Here is a 7390-nt window from a genome sequence, read left to right on the forward strand (position 1 = left end):
ATCTTGTACTTCTCAAATAGGTTCCCATGGAGTGTTGTTGGACCAAGTGTTAGTGTTTCTCTCAACCAATCCAAAATTACATCTGCCACCCACCTAGTCTTTGCTTTGTTTTAGCCTTCCCTCCTCCCCCTCCAGGTGGACAAGTGTGTTGGTGTGGGTTCTTTTTTATCTAAAACAAAATGGGACCCAAACAAAATAGGGATATTGTTAGAAAACATTACACAATGATCTGAAAACAAAATGAATCAGTATAAACTGAAAAACACAAACCTGAATGAACTTGCTCCTCAACATATGTGATGCATGCAACCTCCATCTAAACCTATCATATGGGCAATGAACAGTGAACCTTGTTGGCTCACTCCTATCAATCACATATGTATTTTTGATGAGAATGCAATATGTAGTCACATCATTACGACCGTCCACCATCGACTGGAATATGGTGCCGATAGCTAGTTGAGGATCTTCCATGTTCCACTCAATTGTTGGCATGTCCCCACCATCATATTCATCTAAAACTAGGTTGTCGATGTTCTCCTGCCTCTCTTCATCCTTAGTGTCATCAACTCTAGCACGGCTGATAGGTTTCTCCTGATATTCATCTTCCATTGCTTGTTTACTGACAATATCTACAAGATCAGGGAACATATTCGCATCCTCATCATCATTTTGAGGCACCTCTTCGTCTGGCTCAGCATCTTGCTCTACATTGGCTGCAGCACTGACAGGAGAAGCGGCACAAGAAGTGGCAGCAGGCATATTGTGACTTTCAGAACCACTAGCTTTGCTTGGTTTTGACCTACAAGGTTGTTGGGGCGCTCGCTATTAGCAGAGATAGAAGATTTCTCAGCAACCTTCCCCTTGTCATGTTCATTGTGTGGCTGAAGCACCTCGATAAGGATTTTACCGAAGCTTATTTCAGCATTCAAAGTAAAGAGCAATCCAAGATGCTCATCGCAAGTTAGTTGGAGAAATTTTTGCTCGGTACTACTGAAAAATTTTAGTTCAACAACATCGGCAAGGCTCCACCCATATGAAGAATTTTGGATCGCTGCGAGCAAATCTTTGAACGACATACTTGTTTCTACCACCTTTGGATAGAAAAATCCAGTGATCATATGCGGTTTTATATCGCGCAGCACACTAACTTCCATCCTAACCGCCAACCAGAAAGCAACCGCGGGATCAATTCTATTCGATTCAAATAAGGAAAACTATAGTTAGGCCGAGAACAATTCAGCAAAATTTGATCGATTCACGCGACTAGCTGTCAAATAGGGCCAAATTTACGAAGGAGCAAATCAGTTAGAGGGGAAACGACGCTTACTCAGGTGTAATCTATGAATTATCCGTCGCCGATTCAACCCAATCCTCTCCATGGTCGATGGGCTTGAGAACCTGCTCCCGCGACATCGCTGCTAAATCCAGGGGGGTGTGGGGGTAGATCTGGCGGAGGGCACGGCAGCGGCGGAGGCGAAATGGGGTTAATGGTTGGAGGGCATGACGGTGGCGGAGGGGGCAGAGCGGCGTGGTGCTGTAGTGGCTCGAGGTTCAGACAAGGGGGTCTCTCAGACAAGATCGTCTGACGTGTCTTAATGCGACCCCACTCGTCAGGTCCAACGGGTGACAGAGTCCAGCACGGCCCCACTCGTCAGAGTTCACGGTCAATGGTTTGACCCGACGACATCCTCCATTGTGACCATTTATGAGGGTTTCGAGCAAGGGAGTGGGGGAAAATGACCAAAAGTTAACAGCGTGGGGATGAATGAGTAGAGCTAAGGAACCAAGGGCACAGATATAAAAATCCCTGTTGCAAACATAATGTTAGGAATAGGCCCGATTTATCAGTAGATTCCTAATAAATCACTTGTCAGAGTGATAAATCGACCCAAACGATAAACGGTGAAGATAAGGCATAATGTTATCGGTCACCCCATGAGTAGCGATAAATCGGACAATAAATCGCTGAATCGGAAGATTTTTTGAACAGTTGCATACTACAGAGCTCTCTTTCCTTCTAGTTTGCTTCATTTCTTGAGAAATAAAGTCTTGAATACTCTTCTACTTTCATTGTCTTCTGTATGAACGTATGTCTAGAATGATATATTAGAGTAGACAATCCTTATTGGGTAACTTCGCATGATCTAGGGCTCTCTTTCCTACAAGTTTGTTTGTGAAAAAAAGTCTTGCATACTCTTCTACTTTCACCGTCTTGTATAACAACTTCTCTTCTCTAGTTTCCAAAATTGGTGAAATTATTCCGTCATAATTTGGGAGGTGAAATGCTGACACGGTTAGTCGCTCCTTGTGGGAATTTATGGTAACCCTGTGCTCAATGCTCTTGTACTTCCCATTTGTCATAATCTATAAACAAAAAAGTAAATTAAATTAGACAAATATCAAGTTGCTCATCTATATCCTCGAAAAACAGTTCTTCGTATAAAGTTGAAGTAGTTTGAGAACTACACATGACATTGTCTAGGAAAAACTTCCCTATACAACATTGAAATATTGCTATGCCTAGATTGCACCCCTAATCTCTAGAGAGAGAAAAGGTATACATTTGTCTTATTTGATCAAGATTTCTTGGAATTAATAAATAGAAAGAAGTAGTAAGGAAATTATTGAACATTAGCGAACTATTTTTCATTTATTGTAAAATGATCTGAATGACAATAAGAGAACAGGAACGATAGTATTCAAGTAGCTTGATTAAAGAGAAAGTAGAATGAGTCTTCTCTATGGCCAATAATGTGCTTTATGAGCAATTTTGGCTTGATACTGGGCGAGAGCTACAGAGGTGGGTCGATGCATCACTTGTTTGGTTGGGTGGACATTTTACTTTTTTTGCTCTCTAACTTCCAAATTATTTAGAAACAACTCTAACCCAAAATCATGGTTATTTTTCTAGAGCGGCATACAATGTGCTACAATTAATAATGTAACATGTGATAAATGAATTGAGAAGTATTTTTACTCACTCGGGTAGCTGAAAAACATAATACTCGATGGCAAGCCAAATATAACCACTTTCATTCGGTCAATGTGCTTGGGTGTGTTAAAGTTTGTTAGTCAAAAAACTGGTGGAGTTGAGGTTTTCTTCACTAGGCACATATAAGGATTCTAAAAACATAATTTCCCTATTTTATAGTTTGAGATGTTGTATGACTAACTTTACATGTCTCAAGAAGCATACCTCAAGAAGGTCACCCACATTCACCAATAGTGCGTTGCGACATGGTTTCACGGGTATCCATGCACCATGCCTTCTAATTTGTATGCCTTGAACTGAATTAACTTCCAGTAGAATAGTTAGAAATGACATATCAGAATGCGGTGTGAAGCCTAGAACCTTTTCTGGCATTGGCATGCATGGAGGGTAGTAGCCCATCCTGAGAAATTGCGCCACATGTTTGTCTTCAACCAATTTGGGATTAAGATCTTGTGTTTTTGCAACGAAGATGCCAAGAGAATGAGCAAGTTTCATCACCTCCGAAGAGTACTTTTCAATAAAATTCCTGGGATCAAAAGAACAATATTGTTTCTATGTTATTGATGCCATTAGTAAATATTGAAATTCTTTGGGCTTTATATGACTGGACTTAGCATGTGTTAGTTACAAGTACAAACAAAAAGCTACCCCCCCCCCCTATCCCCAAATATTGTGTTGCTTGTATACACCTCAGCCTGACCTTTTGCTATGCGTTGCCATGTACCATAAAAAGACTCTCTTGCTAGCTATTTATGATGAAAATATCACCCTGAAAGACTTAATATCAATTTTGTTTTGCCAGAATACTCTTACCTCAAAATTGACATGTTTGTCCATTTTATAAAAAAAATATGTGTGACTAAGTCAATCCTGTAAATTCTAGAAATCTAATCACCATTGACCACGGGTGTTGGGCAAGTAAGCTGCAAAACTTTATTCTTTGAAAAGAAGGAAGGCATTTTTATTTTCCTTTCTTATCCATATAGATATCTCAAACATACAAATTAAAGTATCACCTGAAAGTATGAGGTTCACATGGCCAGTAACTCATATCACGGGCTTCGGGTGGTTGGGCGAAGAGTGCAAACATGTCAGCCCATTCTAACTTTTGATCATTAGAGACAACAAACGCTTGACCATAACCTTGAAGATCCCCTTGCCGCTGAGCATATGCATTCTTAACATCGAGGGGGAGTTGAAAAAACTTCTGAATGTCATGCTTCATACCCATGATGACCTCATCTGGTATTCCATGATTTACAACCTGCAAAACTCAAAAGTTGGACAGACAGTCATGCTTTATCAAACATAGATTTTGAATCTAGTCATTAATGTTTAGAGAAAAGTATACATTTTGTATCTCTAGACTGGTTCCAGGTTTTGTCCTTGAACTCTAATACAAAATATATCGGACCTTAAACTTTTGAAACATGACTACTTTGTACCCTGGCCACAATCAAAGCAGTGTAACAAATAAAGCCATGATGATTTCCCCCATGTGGCATTCAAGTTGCACGAAAGCTGAATAAATTCGAAACAAATATATAAAAAAACAGAAAAAACATTCAAGGCGAGAAAGTCATAATATTGGCAAGTGAGAATAAATCTGAATAATCAGAAAATAAGATGAATAAGCAGACTTTAAAATTTTGGAAATATTCTAGAAAAGTCACCAGAAATTTTAGAAAGAACAACACTTTTTTTCATGTATGATACAGGTGAGGACATATAAATAAAACTGGTTAAGTTGACTACTTGAGTGACGCACCTGAAAAAATCCCCACTCAGCGCAGGCAAACTTGAGCTTAGCGGCCTCTGCCTCGACGGACTCGGGGCTCGAAAAAGCTTGCCGACGTCGATCACTGGAACCTCATCGGAGTGCTGGTCGAGAACAGCGAAAGCATCGATGTCCGGCTGTATGTACCGCTCGATCACCTCGGCCGTCAGCTCGCCGGTGGACGCCGCCAGAGCCTGGACGTTCCTGACGGGAAGCGTCACTGCCAGCTTCGACCACCTGCTCTCGCTGACGCTGTCACTCGCTCTCCCTGCCTCTACCTCCATCAGCACAGAAATGTTCTTCGCTACGTCTTGGTGCCTCTGCCTCGACCGTCTGCTGGTAATAAGGAGATTCTAATGAAAGTTGTGGCCTAGGCCCTCCCTGCCTACGTAATGAGTGTTTTTAAACTTCCTGCATCGGCCTGTGATGAACTAACTCGCATGATATGCCAATACTGGTGGGGAGTGGAGAATGGCAAGAAGAAGGTGGCTTGGATGAGTTGGCACAAACTCAGGCTACCAAAGTCCATGGGGGCATGGGGTTTCGTGACATGAGATCCTTTAACCAGGAATTGCTTGCTAAACAAGCGTGGCGTTTGTTGGACACGCCTGATAGTCTCTGTGCTCGCCTGCTAAAGGCGAAATATTATCCCTCCGGACGGCTGCTCGATACGGTGTTTTCGAGCAATGGTTCATCAGTGTGGAAAGGTATATTGCATGGCTTGGATTTGCTAAAGAGAGGTGTAATTTGGAGGGTCGGGAACGGATTTCAAATACGTACCTGGAGGGATCCATGGATTCCACGACACCATCTTCTTTTCGCCCCATCACTCCGAAGGGCACCTATCGCCTAAACAGGGTTGCTGATTTCCAAGATGAACACGGGGCTTGCCGGGTGGACCGTCTTCAAGAATTTGTTTGGCCCATGGACGTACGGTATATTACAAAGATCAGAGCTTCGCCCCGTATGCGGAATGACTTCTTGTCCTGGTTTGTGGAGAAGTGTGGGAACTTTACTGTGAAGAGTGCTTACAGATTAGCCACATGCGATCATAACACAGCTTTTGCAGAGGTGCCTCGTCTAGCTCTGCCCCAGAAGGGTGTCGCTCGTTGTGGAACCGGATATGGGCCTCAAACGTTCCACAGAAGATGAAGATCACAGCTTGGCGAGTGGTAACGGGTACCCTAGCGACCCAACAGTGCAAGAATTACCGTCATTTGGCCACACGCTCACTCTGCCCTATCTGTGGGGTAGAGGAGGAGTCTACCTTTCATGCTTTGATCACTTGCACTCAAGCAAGAACCTTGTGGATCAACATGCGTACAAGATGGCCACGCCCGGACGATGATCGCCTTATTGACACTGGGAAGGAATGGCTAATGATTCTACTTGATTCCTGTACAGAGATGGTTCGTGACATGGTACTTATGCTGATTTGGCGGATATGGCAGATACGCAACGATTGCTATCATGGTAAGGAAGCCCCACCCGTGCCTGCGTCGGTTGAGTTCCTGGATAGTTACTATAAATCCATCAACCTCGCGGGTAAGTTTTCAGCGGAGGAGAATATCAAAGGCAAGATGTCCTCGGCGCCACAGGTGGCGACGCGCCAAAAGATGGTTACGGCTGTTGCACCTTGGCCGCCTCCGGCGAGGGGTACGGTCGCCTTCTCTATGGATGGTTCGTTCAACCCACAAGATGGATCCGCGGCGGCACGGTGTGTTCTCCGAGACAGTGAGGGTTCAATCTTATTTACGGCATACAGATACATCTTCCACTGCAACGATCCACTTGAGGCAGAGCTTCATGCAATGATGCAACGTATGGCTCTTGCCATACAGCACTCAAACTCACCGGTGGTGTTGCAATCGGATTCCCGGAAAGCTTTATCCTGCCTATCAACAAATGCTCTACAACGGTTTGCTTATGACCAATTAGCCCTTGAGATTAAATTCTTAGCTGGTAGTAGGGAGTTTGTACCTCAGAAGATTAGTCATCTATAAAATAGAGTTGCCGATCGTTTGGCTTGCTATAGCCGTACGGAGCGAGCCACTGCTGTTTGGCTTGTTTCAGCCCCATCTTGTATCGAGGATTTGTGGCCTCTCGAATGTAACTCTACAACTATGCAATAAAACTCCCTTTACCCTCGAAAAAAATAACTTGATTACTTTTGCTTGCTTGTTTGTAGAGAGGGATCCAGCCACCGATGAGGCTATTATTTGTAGAAGATGTTACATGAAAGGAGTTATAGAAGATGCGAATGATTATTCCTCGATCGGCTCGTCCGGAGGGCCCTCTGATCCATGTGTTTGGACGCACCGATCGATGCTAAAAAGAATGCCCCGGCGGCTAATGACCGAATTTTACAGGCTTGGAATACTTTTGCACTGATACACTAGCAGATCCGCTGTGGCGTGGTTAAAACAGGCCTTTATACATGCGCAGTCATCATAATCCCATCCCTGGACAATCCTATTTAGACGCCTTTTGCGTCAAAACAGTTTCACTCACAGAAGGCAGCGACCAATGTAAAGTGGGACGGCCCATTATATAGATAGCTAACATACTACAGGACCTGGTTTGTGGAACCATCTAGAAGGTTCTTGAACTAGTTTTCT

The 7390-nt window shown here is 43.3% G+C and overlaps 1 pseudogene; it reads right to left on the minus strand.

Annotated features, from left to right (window-relative positions):
- Positions 1-217: 217 nt before the first annotated feature.
- LOC123038923 (2-oxoglutarate-dependent dioxygenase 11-like) lies at positions 218-5056 on the minus strand (annotated as a pseudogene).
- Between the last annotated feature and the right edge of the window lie 2334 nt (positions 5057-7390).

Source organism: Triticum aestivum, chromosome 2B (assembly GCF_018294505.1).
Source record: "Triticum aestivum cultivar Chinese Spring chromosome 2B, IWGSC CS RefSeq v2.1, whole genome shotgun sequence".
NCBI classification, from domain to species: domain Eukaryota; kingdom Viridiplantae; phylum Streptophyta; class Magnoliopsida; order Poales; family Poaceae; genus Triticum; species Triticum aestivum.